We start from the raw sequence: 20,038 nt of genomic DNA on the forward strand, positions 1-20,038 counted from the left end.
ACACTTAACTGTGACTGCGGATGGTATCTAGGTGACCATCATCCCTCCAGAAGTGGTTGTAGCAGCTGAAAAAGTAAGGTGTCTCGAGGGTTAATTTTTCGCGTTAGTGCCTTTTTGGCAATTCCGACCCCGCTAGAGAGTTAGTTTTCGCGTTAGTGCCTTTTTGGCCGTTCCGACCCCACTGGAGGGGTAGTTTTCGCGTTAGTGCCTTTTTGCAATTCCCACCCCGCTAGAGGGTTAGTTTTCGCGTTAGTGCCTTTTTGGCCGTTCCGACCCCGCTGGAGGGGTAGTTTTCGCGTTAGTGCCTTTTTGGCAATTTCGCCCCCGCTAGGGGTAGTTTTGGCGTTAGTGCCTTTTTGGAAAAGTCACCCCCAAATTTTTATTAACAATTCGTTTACAATGTATCTCGAACATAATACGCGGGATATGCTTAGAAAAACTTCGTACCGACGTTCTTTTGTTGGGCCCCCTTCAAAATTTTTTCGATTTTCTTTCCGCCGTTACTTTTTTTGCACGTGTCGCACTAGACTTTACTATACGATTTACTTACTAGACTACTACTAGACTATACGATGCTATTGCGGTTCTGCAACCGATTTGTCTTACCATGTCGGATCTTCCGCAAGTTTTACATGTTAAAAATACATATTGCTGATATTTTATGAATAATTAATGTTTAGAGAGTGTGTTACATTTATATAAAGATTGAAGTGACATTTTTATGAAATATCGCTAACAAATGGAAAGTTAAGTTAGCCAGGTCCCTTTTTTGACTTCAAGTAAGTTGGTGGTGTATGTTTGAAGCCATAGGGTTTTGCGATGGTCCTGTCCCATGTACAAGCGATACACGGATAATTTGGTAACTCAGATTAACCTTTAAACTTTGGACACACGTGATTGACTGGTATCGGGCATCCCTATCGACTTTTTGTTTCTCTTCTGTACTGCTCCTTTCTTAACAACTGCGGGTAAAAATATATTCAGTTAAATTATATATGATTTTGAAAACAATAATATCCTTACCTAAGACTTAAGTTGGTCACCTTCTGCTGAGATTTTGAGCTCGTGAAGTTGTTTTATTAATTAAAATAAAAAATGATATTGAATGAATAAAAAGTTAATGTTCCAAAATTATATTTGATAGCCCCAGGGTAACGTGTCGGTAAACACGTAATTAATTACTCTTTTATCGTCGAAAGGTGTTAATGCGATTTTTCTTTGTTTTACCGTGTACATTTGATGTTTTCAGCTACGAGGTAGATGTTCCTCGGCATATATTTGGATTTTATCAAATAAACAGTCGTAATAATTTTCAAAAGTTATCGTTTTTAACGATGTCCCTTTTATAATATATACCCGAAATCCGAATCATCTGGGGTGTTAATTATATTTTCCGAATAAAATGCGCTGTTATCGATCCACTGAAACCCGCCAGTAGGTAGGGGCTGATTCATAGCCATTCCATATAAGTTATGTATCAAAATACATGAAATGAGATGATGGAACGTTAGGATCATAATCCTTTTCCATATATTTATTATTGGATTTTCCGTATCGATTACTACATTGGGAAACTCCACCGCGTATTCCCTTCTCTATCATCATAAGTTGATCGATGTCAGTGATTAATTCTAAATGAACATCGCACATGAGAAGACACGCGTCTAAACCTGGAGCCGTGTAATATTTTAAACATTCTAACCCGTACGTTTTTCTACATACCGCCCGATAATTTTCAAATACGTCAACCAATAATAGTATGTCGGTTTTTAAATATAATTCCATGTATTCCCGTAAATTTTGAATTTTAAACGTGTTCCAAACATTTAGGGCGTGCTCGTAGGCGTCTGTGGTGATTCCGGATTTTCTAAATCTACTGTAGACATTTTCTATAGGCGGCAATTTTGTCTCAGTCAATTTTTCCCAACTGTCAAGATATTCATATGGAAACACTTCCTTTTTCGAGCGTAAATTAAATTCTTCCTCGTTTTTACAGCAACTCCGGGTAATATGTTTTTCATTAGGCCCTAAACAGGAACTCAATTTACCTAAACTACTCGTCATGAAACGAAACGAATCCAAAAATCGAAAATAAATGCTTGTTTTCGATATATTTTGTGAATGCTATATACTTTTCCTTGTTACGAGGTAATGGCGTCATAGAGCCGGGCATTTCGGAAGCTAGATTTTTAATGAAAAAATTTTGATCGTTAAGAAGCACTCGCCAAACAGCAAAAGGTGAAGGAAATGGACAGTACAATTAATTCTACCAGGTACTAATAAAATAAACCGGTTACTTCGCAAATGTGCCAGCACTGGTACTTTAAAAATGCTAAATTTTACCATTGAAATATGAAACCGTCACAATTCATCTGCTCAAACCATAGCCACGGTTATCGGTCAACACTTAAATTACTATCCGGTATTACCGAAAAAGACAAATAATAGTACCATCATGTTTTGCAGAAGATACGGCCTGGAAAACTTATATTCGTCTACACTTGATGAATTTTTAAAATTTCATCACATTAGCAAATATGGAATATCAATGCTTTATTTACGTATAATGTTTTTTATCGATTAGCAAATTTAAACATATCGGATGTCAATACTTTGTAAATGTTGTCAATAAGTCATAAATTTTATCGGTGCACATTAATTTAATTTATTTATGCGGAACCAGAACAATGCAATTTATCACAAAGTAGCTAACCTCGGGGTCACGGCACGTCACTATTTAATTTAAGTAAAATCCAAATATATGCCGAGGAACATCTATCTCGTAGTCGAAAACATCAAATGTACACTTTAAAACAAAGAAAAATCGCATTAACACCTTTCGACGATAAAAGAGTAATTAATTACGTGTTTACCGACATGTTACCCAGGGGATGTCAAATATAATTTTGGAACATTAACTTTTTATTCATTCAATATCATTTTTTATTTTAATTAATAAAGCAACTTCACTAGCTCAAAAACTCAGCAGAAGGTGACCAACTTATGTCTTAGGTAAGGATATTATTGTTTTCAAAATCATATATAATTTAACTGAATATATTTTTACCCGCAGTTGTAAAGAAAGAGAAACAAAAGGAAGGAAGAGAAACAAAAAGTCGATAGGGATGCCGATACCAGTCAAACACGTGTGTCCAAAGTGTAAAGGTCAATCTGAGTTACCAAATTATCCGTGTATCGCTTGTACATGGGACAGGACCATCGCAAAACCTTATGGCTTCAAACATACACCACCAATTTACTTTAACTCAAAAAAGGGACCTGGCTAACTCAACTTTCCATTTGTTAGCGATATTTCGTAAAAACGTCACTTCAATCTCTATATAAATGTAACACACTCTCTAAACATTAATTATTCATAAAATATCACTCGAGTAATCGGAGCGATGATTAACTCAAAGCAATATGTATTTTTAACGTGTAAAACTTGCGGAAGATCCGACATGGTAAGACAAATCGGTCGCAGAACCGCAACAGCATCGTATACGTGCGACACGTGCAGAAAAAGTAGCGACGGAAAGAAAATCGAAAAAATTTTGAAGGGGGCCCAACAAAAGAACGTCGGTACGAAGTTTTTCTAAGCATATCCCGCGTATTATATTCGAGATACATTGTAAACGAATTGTTAATAAAAATGTGGGGGTGAGTTTGCCAAAAAGGCACTAACGCGAAAACTACCCCTCCAGCGGGGTCGGAACGGCCAAAAAGGCACTAACGCGAAAAATTAACCCTCGAGACACCTTACTTCTTCAGCTGCTACGACCCCTTCTGGAGGGATGATGGTCACCTAGATACCATCCGCGGTCACAGTTAAGTGTTTAGATAACTACTTTGAACACTGAAAACTGGTACAATTACAAGTCCGCAAAAATTTTTTCAAAATATATAACACCCAAACGTTATACTGTCCCAACAATACCAAAGGAATTTAAATAATGCGTTTGCGACTCACTAAATATTTAGATGAATTTGAACCCTAAGAGTCGATACAATTAAAAGTCCGCAAAATTTTCCCAGAATATATAACGCGCAAACCATTTTTTTGCAAACAGTAACATGTAAGAATAACATTTTAAGGAATTTAAACAATGCTTAGATGAGTTTGAACACTAAAATCTGATAAAATACCAAAGGCAAAAAATTGGAAAAGTTCAAAGAAGGCACCGAATCTTTAAAAGAATTTGTCAACTTGCCCGAATCAAAAGTCCCCAAAATATATTTAATACCAAAACGTTATATATATATATATATATATATATATATATATATATATATATATATATATATATATATATATATATATATATATATATATATATATATATATATATATATATATATATATATATATATATATATATATATATATATATATATATATATATATAATATATATATATTTAGATCCCGCTATCTTCCGAGCGTCCTTTCATGGATCCCTCTCTGAGCGTCCAGTATCGTTTTCTTCAAGATCCCTACTTTAACAAGTGAATATTTTTAAGTTTGGTAAACGAGATGGCGTTGGGTTTCCTTAGGCCAGATTTTACTAAGATCATTTTTATGAAGTTTTGTGATACTGATATGTCGGCGTCCTTTCATAGAGATGAGTTGCTAGCGTCCAATATACACGGGAAAACTTTTATATTCCAGCATCCCAGCGTCCTTGTGTATATTTTTCATTTATTGCGCAGATTTCTGAGCGTCCGAGCAACGTTGCCCGATTGATTGTGTATTAAAGTACATATAAATAGATATCGTATTTAGGACACGCTTCCCCTTTTTAACATGACGGTGCACAGCGGGTATAAGGCGATTCATATTTTCGACATATTTTGGAAAAGACTTTCTTGCGAACGGTTTTATATTTTTATTTTATTATATTTGTTTTTGGTAGATTTGTTAGTTTTTAAAGCTCTTTGCTAAACTTAATTTCTTTGTGTAAATGTTTTCTTTAATACGTCGCCCGATTGATTAATTTTAATGCAATATGTTTGCCACAAATATTGCACTTGCATAAAAAGTGAAATCTACACCATTTTTTTTACAACTTAATAATTGAAAATGAATACTAATATTAATTTTTCAAAGAATCTTCCACAGGCTACTGTAATACTTTTTACAAAACTTTTGGATTTCCCCTGCGTCGGTTTTTGCTGAGTCGAACTTGTTGACGTTTTGCCAATCATGCTGTTGGCTTGTTCAGAGTTTGACTGAAACCGGCTCGCATTTTACTCTGTACCTGCTTATATATTATTTGAGGGGGCGAACCTAAATGAGGGGCATAAACACCGTGACAGGTAGAGACCTAAGTCGCGGTTAATATTGTTAGACTGTTTGTAAGTTTCTATAGACTCCCGGATTTTTCGGTGGCAGAAGAATTGATTACATGCAAGAATTTTAATTTTGTCAAATAAAATTTTATGTCCGGTTTCGTGATTGTGTTCGGCAACAGCTGCTAAGTTTATTTGTCTTAGCCGTAACCCTCTTTCGTGTTCTTTGTGCCTAGTTGATATTTTTTGTCCGGTTTCTCCAATGTATTCTTTGCCGCATATGCATGGAATGCTGTAAACTTCTGGCATCTCAAAACCAGATTTGCCACTTGTCCAAAATCTCTCGACATCTTCGTTTCGTCAAAGATAAAATTCCATTTGAGGGTTCCAGGAGTTTACAGCATTCCATGCATATGCGGCAAAGAATACATTGGAGAAACCGGACGAAAAATATCAACTAGGCTCAAAGGACACGTAAGAGCCTTACGACTAAGGCAAATAAACCCATCAGCTGTTGTCAAACACAATCACGAAACCGTACATAAAATTTTATTCGATAAAACGAAAATGCATGTAATCAATTCTTCTAACAACGAAAAATCCGATAGTCTATAGAAATCTATAAACAACCTAACAATCTTAACCACGACTCTGGTCTTTACCTGTTACCAACATGGGAATCGGTCATCCGAGACGGTGTTTCGGCCGCTCATTTAGTTCCGCCCTCCTCAAATAATATATAAGCAAGTACAGAGTAAAACGTTAGGTAGTTTCAGTCAAGCTCTGAAGAAGCCAACAGGATGATTGGCGAAACCTCAGCAAGTTCGACTCAGCAAAAACCGACGCAGGAGGAAACCAGTTTTGTAAAAAGTAAATACTAATATTCAAATATTATTTTTTTTAAATTGTTTTCTAAGTTCTTGGCAGTTGACTTATTTGCAGATCAATAAATTATTGTACCAAATGAAGAAAAACTGTTAATTTGGAAATTAATGTCATTTTCAATTATTTTCTTTTACGAGGATAACTGGGACATCATATTACTTTGTTGTGTGTTTAATGTTGGTCTAAAATGGACCGATGTTAGATATTTGGAATATTTAGGAGGTATAATTAGAAGTTACTATTTTAGTTTTAATAAACATAAGGATTTTTTAAATCTTTATATATATATATATATATATATATATATATATATATATATATATATATATATATATATATATATATATATATATATATATATATATATATATATATATATATATATAGTGGTCAATATTTTTTTTAATTATTATTTAATTACTAGAGTGTAAATAAAGGGTTATTTTTCTTACATATAACTTTTTTTTTAAATTTTTGTGTGTACGAACTGATTGCGAGCAGAAAGTTATAGTTTAAAAATAGCTTTATTTGTCCTACATATTGCGTTTGATTCTTAAATTTTATTAGAAGGCGCACGAATATTACAAAATAGTGTTATTATGTAAAATATGTATAATATTGTAATATAAACTATTACTATTTTCATCAATTAATATTGTTTATTTGAAAGGCATTACTGTTGGACGTACCTGCGTAGCTCCCAGGGTGGCTCGTAAATATTCATACACACGAACCAACCATCCCGCACCACGTGTTTATTGTGAAGGTGGCGTGACTAGGCGCCGACGAAGCAAAAATGCCGACGAGGGCCACAAGGGTGACAAGGGGTTTGCGTTTCGAAATCATAAACTTTACGATCGTTGGTACCTTCAACACGCCCGCGATATATAGTGAAAATAGACGGTTTGCTGCCTTAAAGCTGTATCCATTGCACATTATTCTCATATACAACGTTGGGAAAAAAAATCTAACGAGTATGAAAAAAAAAGTTTATGGCTTCCTTTTTGAAATAATCGATTGAGTTTATAGCTTCAATACAGCAATTTTTCCGACATAATGAGTTTTAAATTTTATTAGATAGTGCTTTAGAGGTTGGCCCCGAAATAGGAGTAATTTTTAAGTTATAGACACTGATTACGGCTTAAATACAGAGTTATTTTTTCTACTCATACCTTTGATTTTAGGTTTGTCGTACACGCTGGTTACTGATTGTAACGCAAATGCACCTACATACTGCGTTGGATGAAATTTAGTGTACGAACTATATTTTATTTATTTAGCACTTGGCTATTTACATAAGCAAGTAAAATTTGCATAAACAAAACTATAAACTTCGCGAACGGAAGTCTCTTCTTGAACACTCTTGGGCAAGGCGCGCCCTTAATATTATCCGGCAGTTCATTAAAATTACAAACACCATCGTAGAATAGAGTTTTCTGTAAATTTGTTGTTTTTACCATAGCAACATTGAAGTGCTGATTGGAACGTATATTATATTGATAAAAGTTTGACCTTTTTTCCAACCATAATTTAAGATAGCCTGGTTGGTGATCGTGCGCAATTCCATAAACCAACATTAAACTTGCTCTTCTAATGAACTGCCCGACATTTAGCCAATTTAGCTGGTCTAACATACTCTTTATTGGAGTATATCACAGTTCAGGATAATTCTCATAACCCTATTTTGTTGTAACTGTAACTTATTTAAATCTTCTTTTGCACAAGATATAGGCAATGAACAAACATATGAAAAATGAGGCAAAATTATACTATTATACGCTAACATCCTAGTCCACTGCGATAAAGACCGCGATACACGGTTAAAAAACCCTATTTTCTTACCAATATTTTTGCATAGGTATTCAACATGATTACTGTTAGAGCCAGTAAATATTTATAGGGAACAATTTTGTGGTATTTTTTAGAATAAGGGGAATTTCAGTTTAAGCTGCAGGTGCTTTTTCTCAATCCTATTCAAAAGTCGAAGTTTATGATTTTACTTGTCTATTAATTTATGACGCAAGACAAGGGCATGGTTTAAGTGGCCTTTGATGTATTGAGTTAAATAGTTGTGTTTTAATTTTTCGGCAATCATCGAAAGCCAATTTTTTCCGACAGGTCCTTTTTTACGAATTCCAGGCTTTGCTTGTTGAATTTATTACTTATCACTAATTATCTATCTTTGTTACTGTACATACTTTTTTACGTTACTTGTTTTTTTTACTAATTCGCTGAGTTTACTGAATTAAAGGGTTGTGTGTAAGAATACTGCCTTTTATTTCAACGAATCGACGTGTTGCTGAAACGGGTAGTTTTGGTGACGCGACAATTACTAAAGCGTAACTGTGGATCCAAGATCACCCCCAAATTTATTACCGTGTATATCCACAGATGGGTTTCATCGATGCTCTCGTTCGCTGTTGATATAGTGTTACTTTATGATCAGACAAGGCAGAAATTTGTAAATATGTTATCAAAACAATTATTTTTCTTTGTTTTTTCGGTTATTTTAAGCCTAAAGTTAGATGAAGTGAGTGACTTGTTCAAGAGAATAAAGTTTCTATCATCAGTATTGAAATGAACATTAAAATCGCCTTCACCTTCGTTTTTGTTTTTTTTTTCTAGATTTGGGAACATCGCAAAGCTAAGAGCAACTCCAATATGTACTACCCACTACTGTAGATTGTTTTCTAGGTGTGTGGAATTAAACTGCACAAAACCTGCCGAAAACATCCCGATTGACAAATTCCACATAAGAAAATTGAAGATTTCCAACCGAGCCTGCTTGACGCGCCTGTTATTGTCAAGTCAAAGATAAAATCAATGTCGAAAATCAATATTGGTTCGTATTAGACCATGGAATATTAAAAATTTGATAAACCACAAACTCTTATAACGTGATTACACCAATAACCAACCTGACCCCTTCGTTTTACTTTGCCTGCTGATAACTAACCATCACAAATACGAATTATGCAAATCTAGGGAGGTGTCAAACAACATAACCAAAGAGATGATTTATTTGAAAACTCGACTCCACATAATATATGACCAGATTTTTATTTTGTTTACTTCTGATTGGGAAGAAATCGCGAATATAGTTGACCAGTTATCTGTTTGCTTGTTATCAATGCATTGGAGTGTGTAGTATTATTCGAATTTTTTAAAAGAAATAAAAATTTATTATTTATTCTATAGGAATGAAAAATAAGCAAACAGGAACTTTTTTAATCATAAAATAATTTAATGGTGTATTTTACATTCTATGGCCACAATATCTCCCCATTATTTTTAGTATTATCATAATTTCTGTGATAATGCCACCGTATTTTCTGACGCGAGAGCAACATTTTACGACGAAATCCATTTTTATCGCATTTAAAGCTGAAGCCGCAGTTTTATATCCGGCGAGGCGTTATCAAATACAAAAAACATGTAATTTTAATCGAGTGAATATCGCCGGCGAACGCTTAGATTTTACAGAAATTTTATGCTTTTAGAATGTCGGAAGTATACACAATAAATAACAGAGGACCTATAATGTGTCACTTATAAGATAATAATAATAATTATAATAATAATCTTTAATGCTTAACATCCATTTAGAAGATAATTTTATCTTAAGAACTATAACTATAATAATTAGTGAACTATATTCACTGCAGCAAAGGAATGGCGAAACATATAATCCATTCCAATATTTCAAACTTATGTTTAATTATTGTAGTAACCCGTTAGCGACTAAGACAAAATTCGTCAATATCATTACAGAAGTCATGAAACAATTTCATCAACTGTGATAAGATCGACGTTACCGGTGAGACAACCTGTATTATTTATTGCATGATATGTGATTTCTTTATCTAACTTCCATGGTAAATAAGTTTTGGTTAGTTAGTTTAGTAAATCTAATACAGAAGACAAAAATGAAGAGGCAGATTTTTGAAAAAAGAGAATTTATTTACTCATTTATTAGTTAATTTATCTATTTGATTTATTTTTTTACTGTTTCTATTTTAATACCGACAGTAAAACAACTAATGCCATTTTTTGAAAAGAGGTTTTAAAATACCGTATTTTTGAATATATATTTTTATTTATTTTATTAATTATTTTTCTAAATCAGCGAAATTCGTAAAATTCTTTGAAAATCCATTCCCAATTTTTCTTCCAAGCTATAGTAATATTTTTTTCCGATATCGAATTGCAAAATAACTGTTTGCAGTGATATAGAATAGTGCTACTAATATAGAACAGGAAATCCTCGAAAAACTAAAAGTTTTTACTGCTTTAAAAAAACACAAATCCAAGCCAAATCGTACCAGAAAAGTACACCGATTATCTAAAAATAACTATAATATTGTTCTCTAAATAATCACAAATTTTATATTAACTTCAATATTAGAAAAATTATATAAAATTCAAATATCAAATGTGACGTCTTTTTGCACAACCATAAACAAAAAATTACATAACAAATCTCTATGTCTCGACGTGGCCATTTTCTTAAGACCATAGCGAACACTAATTGCCACATAAAAGAAGAAAGTTGTATTCATTAATAAGAAAACGAAAAACTAGGACAAATCTCAGTACGTAACTGCATTTGCCTTTAAAAAAATGCGTTAATAATTTTTTTAACAGATTCCAATATTTTCATAAATAAAAAGGTTATGGGCAATTTTCAACAGGACCGAAAATTAAAATATTGAACAAACCCAATGAGATTTGATTTTCGTTTATCTGCCACAGTCGAATTTCTGCTGTACTTTATAAACGTCAGCCACGCACGATGTTCCTTTGTTAAAACACAACTATTAAAAAACTCTCCGTCTTTTATGCCTTAAATTTGGGAACCAGTTAAAATTTCCCTACGGACTAAATACGCGATCTGTAGCATTAAAAACAAAAGCACATTTTAAGTTAAAGCTCGTTTTTCAATTCCTGACAAAAAAAAGAGTTCCGTACTACATGCTGTGAAAAAACAAGCCGCGCATACGCATCGATTCCGGAATAAAAAAAAAAAAGGCAATGGCGGTCGCCGTTGTTGTGTTGCACGGCATCGGTTAATGTCGGACCTCGCGGCGAAGAAAGCCGACCGATAGTACCGACGATCCAAAGTGAAATCATAATTGAATCCAGCTGTATGGGTTTTTATCTATCGTCTCACCTATTATGGGACATATATCCAGATAAATCCAAGCTGCATTGAACCACTGCACTGATTGAACGAAACACACATACACACAACCCGAAGTGAACGTTCAAACTGGCGACAACTTCACCCCACACGCGTGCCTACCGCTCAACAATGACGACGCAGACTGACGAGTTCCAGCAAGTTCGTGTGGATGGGAACTAAAATAAAGGATGACATACACGCCCGCCCCACTCTATTCCTTGCCGATCTCGAGCAAAATCATAATCAATTGCGAGTCCTATTATTTAGTAAAGAATCCGTTGACGACATCGTACTCTATGATTGGCTCTCTTGTCACTCTCAAGCAGTGGTAATTTGCTTTACCAATCGAGTGAGGCGTAAGAGAATACATTTAGACGTTAATAAGATAAACTTATTACGCGATGTTTGTGTTGAATACAAATAATTCCTCAAAATACTAGGGCACAAAAAAATGTCTGTTTTAAAGAAGTTAAATACAAAAAAAAAACACAGGCATCAAATAAATTCATTGTTAGCGATAAAACCAAAAAAATTTTTTGAAGCTTTTGCTAATTTGATTAGCATGTAGTATTTTTTTATAGGATAAAAAATACGAATGTATTTTTATTCGTATCGTCAAATATCATGTATTTGTATGAGTGTTACTGTTTCCTTACATGTCTGCAAATTTTAGCCCATTCCTCGACAGTATATTATGCAACAAGTGCGGTAAACGGCATTTGACTCGCGACTTTTCCGGTCCTACCAAGAATTGGTTTTTATTACAGAACCATCAATAAGAGACAAGGTTTGATGAAATCGAGAAGAATTTCGGAGTGAAGGACAAGATATTTGAGAGAAATCCAAGAAATTAGTGGTTTGATAGTGACCATACCGTCAAGAAAGGATGGACTGATGGATAAGAACTAAAAGTTCAGATTTTCACGAAATTATATATTTTTACATGACAATTGTCTCGACAACACAGTGTTTTTATCAAATGTAATATTTACAAACTACCTGCTACTATATATACCGAAAAATGACCATAAAACCTTAATTAATGTTGTGAGAATTTAAGTTCAATAAAGGAGGAGTATTTTAATCTAACTGAACGTTAAGCAATACATTTGAATGTCTCATTTTGTTAATCTTCATGGCTTCCAATAAATTTAATTTTCTAATTTTTCTGGCTGTATGTAAAATATGAAAATTGTCGTCAAAAATGTGTTTTTCCGTGTTTAAGTGTGGAGCATTGATTTTACTAAAAGAAAAATTATATCCCCTAAAAAATAGGCAAGAAACGATTAATAATTCATAGTCAAGGACGAGAAATCGTTAACGATGCCAGTGTGATATGGAGTCCAAAATATCACATGAATGTAAATAAAATTGGAAGCATTCAAAAAAGTTTATTTTTCTCATGAACTTTAGCAAGCCTGTACTGCTATAATATGTTCAAATTATCTCTTACGCCAATAGTATATAGTGCCATTTTTTGCACAATATTGTTAATCACAGAGTTCACTCTCCAAAACTGTTTTTAAAAATTATCCTTTAATGCTAGGCGGTAATGACTAGAACGCCTGCTTTATCGCTCAAATCATTTAGGAATAAAGCTCGGACTAAATTAAATTTATTCCTACATTCTTTCTTGTTTCTCTTTTTTTAGATTTGGAAATAGTTTTGCTTATTTTTTAAAATTAAGATAAGTTTTAGTGTACCTTTGTAAATTGCGATGTTAGGGTACCTTGCTGTAATAAATAAATACAATGAATAAATAAACAACTTCTGGAAATATATGAAAAAGGAGGGAATTTTTATGGTTTATGGAAATGGTTTTTTATAGGTCAAAAACTCTGCCTGGTACCAAGGTAAGCAAAGTGAATGTAGACTATATAACAATATGTACGCCCAGGACAAATGAAATCCATAAGGGAAATCGTTTACTATTTTTATATTATGGAGAAGAGACGACCTACTTTTCAACGCAAAGATTTAACATTTTTAACAAACCGTTGTACCTACTTTGTTTTTTTTTTTCAGTTATTAGGCAGAAAATATTAGACAGAGGGTTTTTGCTTGATAACATGATAAGCGTCGGTTATTTAAGGACCCTGCTAGGCCCATGGGATTCAACTAAGTTGTTCATTAATATGTTTGTTGTTTTGTGATGTAATTCAAAAAAATAAGCATTTGAAATAAAGGCAGGTGGCAAAAAACAGAAGATAAACTTTGGACGGAAAACCCTGATATCCCTTATTCCCTTATTGGTTAAAAATTTGGTGGCAAGTAGAAATGTCAAACAAAAACACTTTGCCAGGCACACATTTTCTGAAGTTACTGTTCTGGAAAGGAGTAAAATTGACAAACGTGGGAAGAGACACGAAGAACTCATACATGTATTTGACGATACGCTTTACCACTCTAAATACTTCGACTTCGATTCTGATAGCACACAAAACATCCTTCCAAAAATTCATCCTTTTTTTTTGTTCTGTAACGACTTACTACTTATTAAGCAACTAAATTAAAGCTTAAAAAATTGGTTTTATTGCTAACGACAGAATTGCTACGGCCTCCAACAACAAACTTATTAATTTCATGTTTGCGTTTTTATTTGTATTTAACTTCTTTAAAACCAGACCTTTATCATCGCATAGTTGGTTTATCTTACCAACGCAAATTACCGCTGCTTGAGAGAGACAGAAGTGAGAGAAAATGATGATGTCAGCGTACTCTTTGACTAAATAATCGGGCCCCTATAATTTTGATTCTATTCCGAAATCTTATATAATAAGGCGTTGAATAGTTTCCAATTACGGCCACAGATGTTATCGACAATATTCGTAAGACTCGACGAAATCGACCTCGGAAAAAAAAACCGATATGGAGGTTTTATCAAGTGGGCGTCGAGTTACGTCGGGCGCGCTAAGGACCCAAGAGGAAAGATAGGGCAGTTGGCATTTAACACTCTCTGCAGACATTTCTTTTTCCGTCAGTCTAAAAACTCGATAGTTTTATATTTTGTATTTTACATTTTAATAAATCCCAAACGAGTATTCTACTTTAAAAACACCTTGATTACACAGACTTGTCGTTTAAAAATGTCTAAATATCCAGCACGCGATTACAACATTTGAAAGTTTTCTACATTCTCCTTATTTAGTCGACGGAATAATTTAAAAAGGTCGTTCGTCGGGCGGTTGGCCATGGAAATATTCATACGTTTCGACGGGTTTAATCGAGGTTGAGTCATTCGAATCGTTAGTACGCAAAACCGGTTTTATCGGGCTATCTTTCCCGGCAACGTCAACGGCGTAAATAAAATGAAAGCAATATGTTATTTCTTTCTGATATTCAGTGTTTAAATAGCGCCTGTGAAATGTTAAAATCGCAATTCGTTGTATACGTAGCAACTAAATTCCGTCGTTCCTGCAGATCCATTGACCTCTTGTTGTTAAATCGATACTAAGATACCAAAGGACACACGGTAGACACCGTCTGTTGTATTGGTTCCGCTGAAGTAGCATAGACATGGTGGTTCAGTGCTCAAGAGTGTTTCGCATTGACCATACCATCCTAATCTACCTTCCTTTTAAGGTCGCTGGCGACGGATTATCGCAATCTGAAGAATCGAAGAAGTGTAGTTGAACGTTGAGATAACTCGAAACAAGGAGCAGCGTTGGTGAGCCGGGACTATTTTGAATAGTCCATGTAGCCTACAGAGTTTTGTAGAAACTTAACATTTAACAAATAATATCTTCAAAAAAGTTGCTAATAAATCAAATTGTATACAAACAAACGTAATTATAGTGTAATAACACTTTCTTAAACCCAAATTTCCACATCTCAGGAGTTATCTACTGAAAAAACCACTTTCTGGTTCAAACAGTAACTTTTTTATTCGATATCTGTTAGAAATATCATCAAACCAACAGATGTCAGCTCACATCAGTTTCAGTTCCCACAGATCCGAGCCGCTTCTAATTCAAACGGTCATGTCAGTGAATGTTGTTGCTTCGTCAAAATTTACCCAAAAACTAACGGTAGTAGTAAAGAGTATAGTATGTAACACTTATATTAAACTTTTTAAGTCGCGCGTTTATTAAACACTCGCGCCGCTGGGTTCCGTTCGTGTCTCAAATACTCAAACACTGTTTTTCTACTCCCGTCTGTAAAATACCTAATTACCCACCGATTTAGCGTGCGGGAAGCGTCACTTTACCACGTCAGTTCCGTTTCCCACGGATCCGAGCCACTTCGGACATTTCTGGGAGCAATCGGATGTTTTCGGAGATATTTCTCACGCTTTAGATTTTGACGTTTGCCAATTCTGACGGTCATGTCAGTGAACGCATTCGTGTTGTTTTGCGAAAATATACCCAAAAACTAACGGTCGTAGAAAAAGTATAGTACGCAACACGTTCGGTAAACTTTTAACTCACTCGTTTATTAAAAACTAGTGAGTCAAATGCCGTTTACCGCACACCGCATAATATAATACCTTCTATACTAATATAGGGAAAGTTGCCTTGGAATTGGGGTCCATGGTAACAAAACAAACAGACCCCGATATTTTTACATGTTATAGCTTAAGTTTAAATAAAAAAAAATTGGTTTCTAAAATGAAGAATGCAAGGTAGTAGAAAACGAAGCACACACAGAGGTGACGTTCGTCTTATTACTATAAAAGGTTCGGACACGATACGAGCAAATATAACAAATATTTGAAAATAAAAGAAATAAACTTTTTGCCAATATTTATCGTGAAAATCAGAGCACACGTACCACAAAATATATTAGATTGTTAGAAAATAATAAAAATTGTTGAAGATTTCTCATAAAAGTTTAGTAATTTGCCGATGGAACAACACTGAGTCGGTTTAGAAAATTTATTGTCGGTAAAAAAAAAAGTTTATTTTATGACACTTGCCCGAAAAGAAAACAAGAAATGTCTTCAAAAACGGTTTTGTTTTAATCGACACGTGTTTTCTTTCTGTTTGGTTCACTAGGGAATGGGTCCAGTCTGAGACGCTTAGCCCTGTTACGGTAGAAATATTTTCGTGGAGAAGGTAATGATTTTCATGCCTCCTCATTCATAATCTAGCAATAATAAACTTGCCTTCATGCCTATAATTTTAATCAGTTGTGAAAACAAATATCGAGGAATCGTAACGTTTTCTTCTCCAAATCCAAGAAACGGGTGTGACGATCAGATAACCTGGTCACCTATTAAAGCGCCAGAAGGTTTTAAATACTCAAGATAATTCAATGAAATTACCTGGATAGCCGTCACTAGCTGATTATAATAAAAATAACATATGTAACAATTCTCCAGCTATTTATTAACCAACAAAACAATATAATATTTACGAACTCATGTGTTTGCTGCTCTTATAAAATCCGGTTAGGCGGAGACTATCGTGTCAAATTTACCACACGGAATACTCGTAAACAAGGAAGAAACGTTCAATTGAACATAAGAAACGCTAGTAGTACTAGATGTAGGTATTGTCAATCGAGTATCAAATTATCTGAACATATCCTCAATGAAAAATTTTAATAAACAATGAGCTTCAAAGAGTAGAACATTTATGAAAATTATGAGGCACCAATTACGTGGTATTATAGGAGGAAATTTCATACTTTATAGCTAGGGCACATTTGCTCCAAATTGTACGGCAAGATTAGGAAAGACGAATCGGATTTTCGATACAAAATCAGCTATAACAAAAAATGAAACGAAAATGTTTGGGTAAAAGTGGTTTAGAGAATTTTACCGGAATCTTCGAGACCCATGATAATAGGAAGATCGGCACCAAATGCATCGAAATCAGAGACGCTTGCTTAGTAAGCCTCATTAGATATGATTCAGCACACACTGTAGCAATTTTTTTCATTGGCTAACCCTTTTCGATTTCAAATGGCCGTCGAGGCCAAAAAGGAAGAATCTATCTTAGAATAACAACGTCTCTCCGCAACAGGTCGGTGTTGAAACGTCGAGTTACGAGGTACGTAAAGGATGAGTTAGTACTTATAGTAGTGTTGTTAAACTTTTCCTTTTTTTTACTAAAGTAAAAAATGAAAAAGTACCCAAGTGAGTCATAAAAAACCTCTTGTGTGTTGTAAATCTAATTTAATTTTAATATTATTAAATTTCAAGACCCTGTAGCATAAACCACCACAACAATAACATATCTTATTTATATCAAAATTACTTAAAATTATTCACATAACATATCAGTATCACTATCGCTATCATCACCTGTTCTAATTATTATTTGCTCTATATTATTTGCAATATGGATATACGATTGTTCTGCTTATTCTATATGTTTAACAGAATTTGGCCAACTTTGTGGAAGGATGTTAAAAACTTCGGTTTCTATAAGTTTGAGGATAGTGGGAGAATGGCACTGTATGCCCCAGATTTTTTGCATAATTATAACAAACGTATTCTTTTTGTAGTTTCAAGCATTGTAGAACCTCAATTAATTGCTTTTTGATATAATCTTCGTGAAAGCAAATGTCGTTATTATACATGTAGTTTTGTCTGTCTACTGTGATAACTTGCATTGTCCATTACAATTACGCTATTAGGAGGAATGTTTGGAACTAATTTGTTTTTAAACCAACTTTCAAATATATCAGCGATGGTATCTTCATGGTAACCCAGAGAAGAATCTTTAATATTTTTCGCAGATAGAGAAAGTCCATTTGGTATCCAACCATCTTAGAGCCAGCATGCAAAGTAGTTATTCTTTTACCTCTTTTTGATGGCGCGTTTGTTTTACACTTATCAGTTGAGTCAACCCAACCCTTTTCCGGGGTATCGTAAGTGTCGAACCAGGTTTCATCCAAGTAAATAATTGGCCTTTGTTGTTCTCTGTAAATCCTAATTTTTTCTAGATATTACAGTCGCCATTTCCGAATTCTAAAATAATCCATTAAAACTTGCCTTTTATCAATTTTTTAAAATCTAAAACCCATGTGTTGAATACACTTTCATAAGGTAGTTCTGCCACATTTAACATCGGTTTCATCTTATTCAAGCCTCCTAATTAAGATATCTAATATAGGCACGCTTTGTTCCTCGTATAACTGGTAAATTTTACGCCATATTATATCTTGATCACTTTCACCACGTTCAATGAGAGTCAATTAAACCTTGTTTATAACTTCCTTAGTCTCAATAGAATAGTGTTTTCTACATTTGGGCGGGAGCATCTCCTGAGATACACTAGACTCGCACATATTTTGCATAATTCGCACACGATTCAACACACGCTGTATTACACACGAAATAAGAATGATTACTAATAAACTTAAACTAAGTAGTATACCAAACCAAAAATTCTTAAACACAGGTAGGTATAAAATTATTTTCTATTACGGACCACAATTTTCCCTGAATTTAAATTCCGAAACTTTAGGTAATAATCTTGTTGCATTGCATGTTAATGACCACCCTTGGATAATCCCATTCAAAAGCAATTGGTCACTTTCTTATATCTATGAACAGACCATACTCACTATATATGGGTAAATCTGAAGTAGTATTGGGTCCAGAACTCTCCTTTCCCTACTACTTTCTTTTTGTAATTCGTTTCGCGGTGCTTAGTTTTGTGCAATAGTATATAGAATTACTCTGCGTTACTGCCATGAAAATTCGAAAGTCCTGTCTGCACACCAACGCCTATATTAATAAATTAGCATAAAAAATTCATTAGCCTTGGGTGTGGGATTTTTAAAATTGTCTAGTTTGAATGTCAAGCGGTTTTTGTCGAATAAACTAACTGGCCACATATTAATGGATTCATTATATGAAGCGAATTCTTTAGCCACGGAACTATTGTGGACGTAAAGTACCGTACCAATTCGATCCATTATCACTCGTTTGCAATTTGTCATTCGAAAAGACGACTTAGTATTTTTGTACTTTCTGTGCTGCGATAACTGTTAAGGACTCCGAGAGTGGTAGGTAGACGGGCAAGTTTTTAAAGAAATAATAATCTCGTTCTACTTAAAAAAACAATACCTACCTTGGACAAAATAAAATTAGAATAGAAAAAGGATGATCTTGAAGGATACGAATTTTCGTTACTTTACGTTAAAAAACTCAAAACAGAAAATAGCTTTTACTGGAGGAAGGTGAAATTATTTGCTAGTGATGACGATAATTTTGAAGGGAAAACAGGAATATATATTATTTGGACCACACGGGTAAATAAAATTAAAAAAATAAAAACCAAATAAAAAATAAATAATCATTTATTTGAATTTTTATTTTTGTCGAATAATTATTAATTTTAAACTTATAGTACTTATAAAATTGTAATCTATTGCTAAGTAGTAATTTAGGTAAAATATGTATTAAGTAGTCTTGTATGTAGATCAATGTTATAATGTACAAAGAAAGTTAATTGATTGAATTCCACATCTTAAATTTGCAAATTGGCTGCTAGTTTTTCCTAGTATCCCTTCATTTTTTTCATCTAAATTTTTATTTGATCTAAATTGTTAGTAATTCATTCAAATAAATATTGAAGAACAATAAAAAAAATACATGGACAGATCAACCTATTGTTTCGTCAGATTAAAATTGATAGGGATTCAAAATAATGATAACTAACTACAGTTCCTTTTATTAGTCGCTTAATTAAATAATGAATAAATGAAACAAATTAATAAATTTTAAATT

The 20,038-nt window shown here is 33.7% G+C and overlaps 1 protein-coding gene across 2 annotated transcripts in view; it reads right to left on the minus strand.

The window, feature by feature from the left end:
• LOC132707434 (uncharacterized) overlaps positions 1-11,515 on the minus strand; it is a 34,011-nt gene extending 22,496 nt beyond the window's left edge. For both annotated transcript variants that reach the window (XM_060679295.1, XM_060679294.1), the window contains exon 1: positions 11,344-11,515. The gene's annotated coding sequence lies outside the window, so the exon portion shown is untranslated. The remainder of the gene's footprint in view (positions 1-11,343) is intronic.
• Positions 11,516-20,038: the final 8,523 nt, after the last annotated feature.

Source organism: Cylas formicarius, unplaced genomic scaffold (assembly GCF_029955315.1).
Source record: "Cylas formicarius isolate icCylForm1 unplaced genomic scaffold, icCylForm1.1 PGA_scaffold_9__14_contigs__length_23061073, whole genome shotgun sequence".
In the NCBI taxonomy this organism is placed as follows: Eukaryota; Metazoa; Arthropoda; class Insecta; order Coleoptera; family Brentidae; genus Cylas; species Cylas formicarius.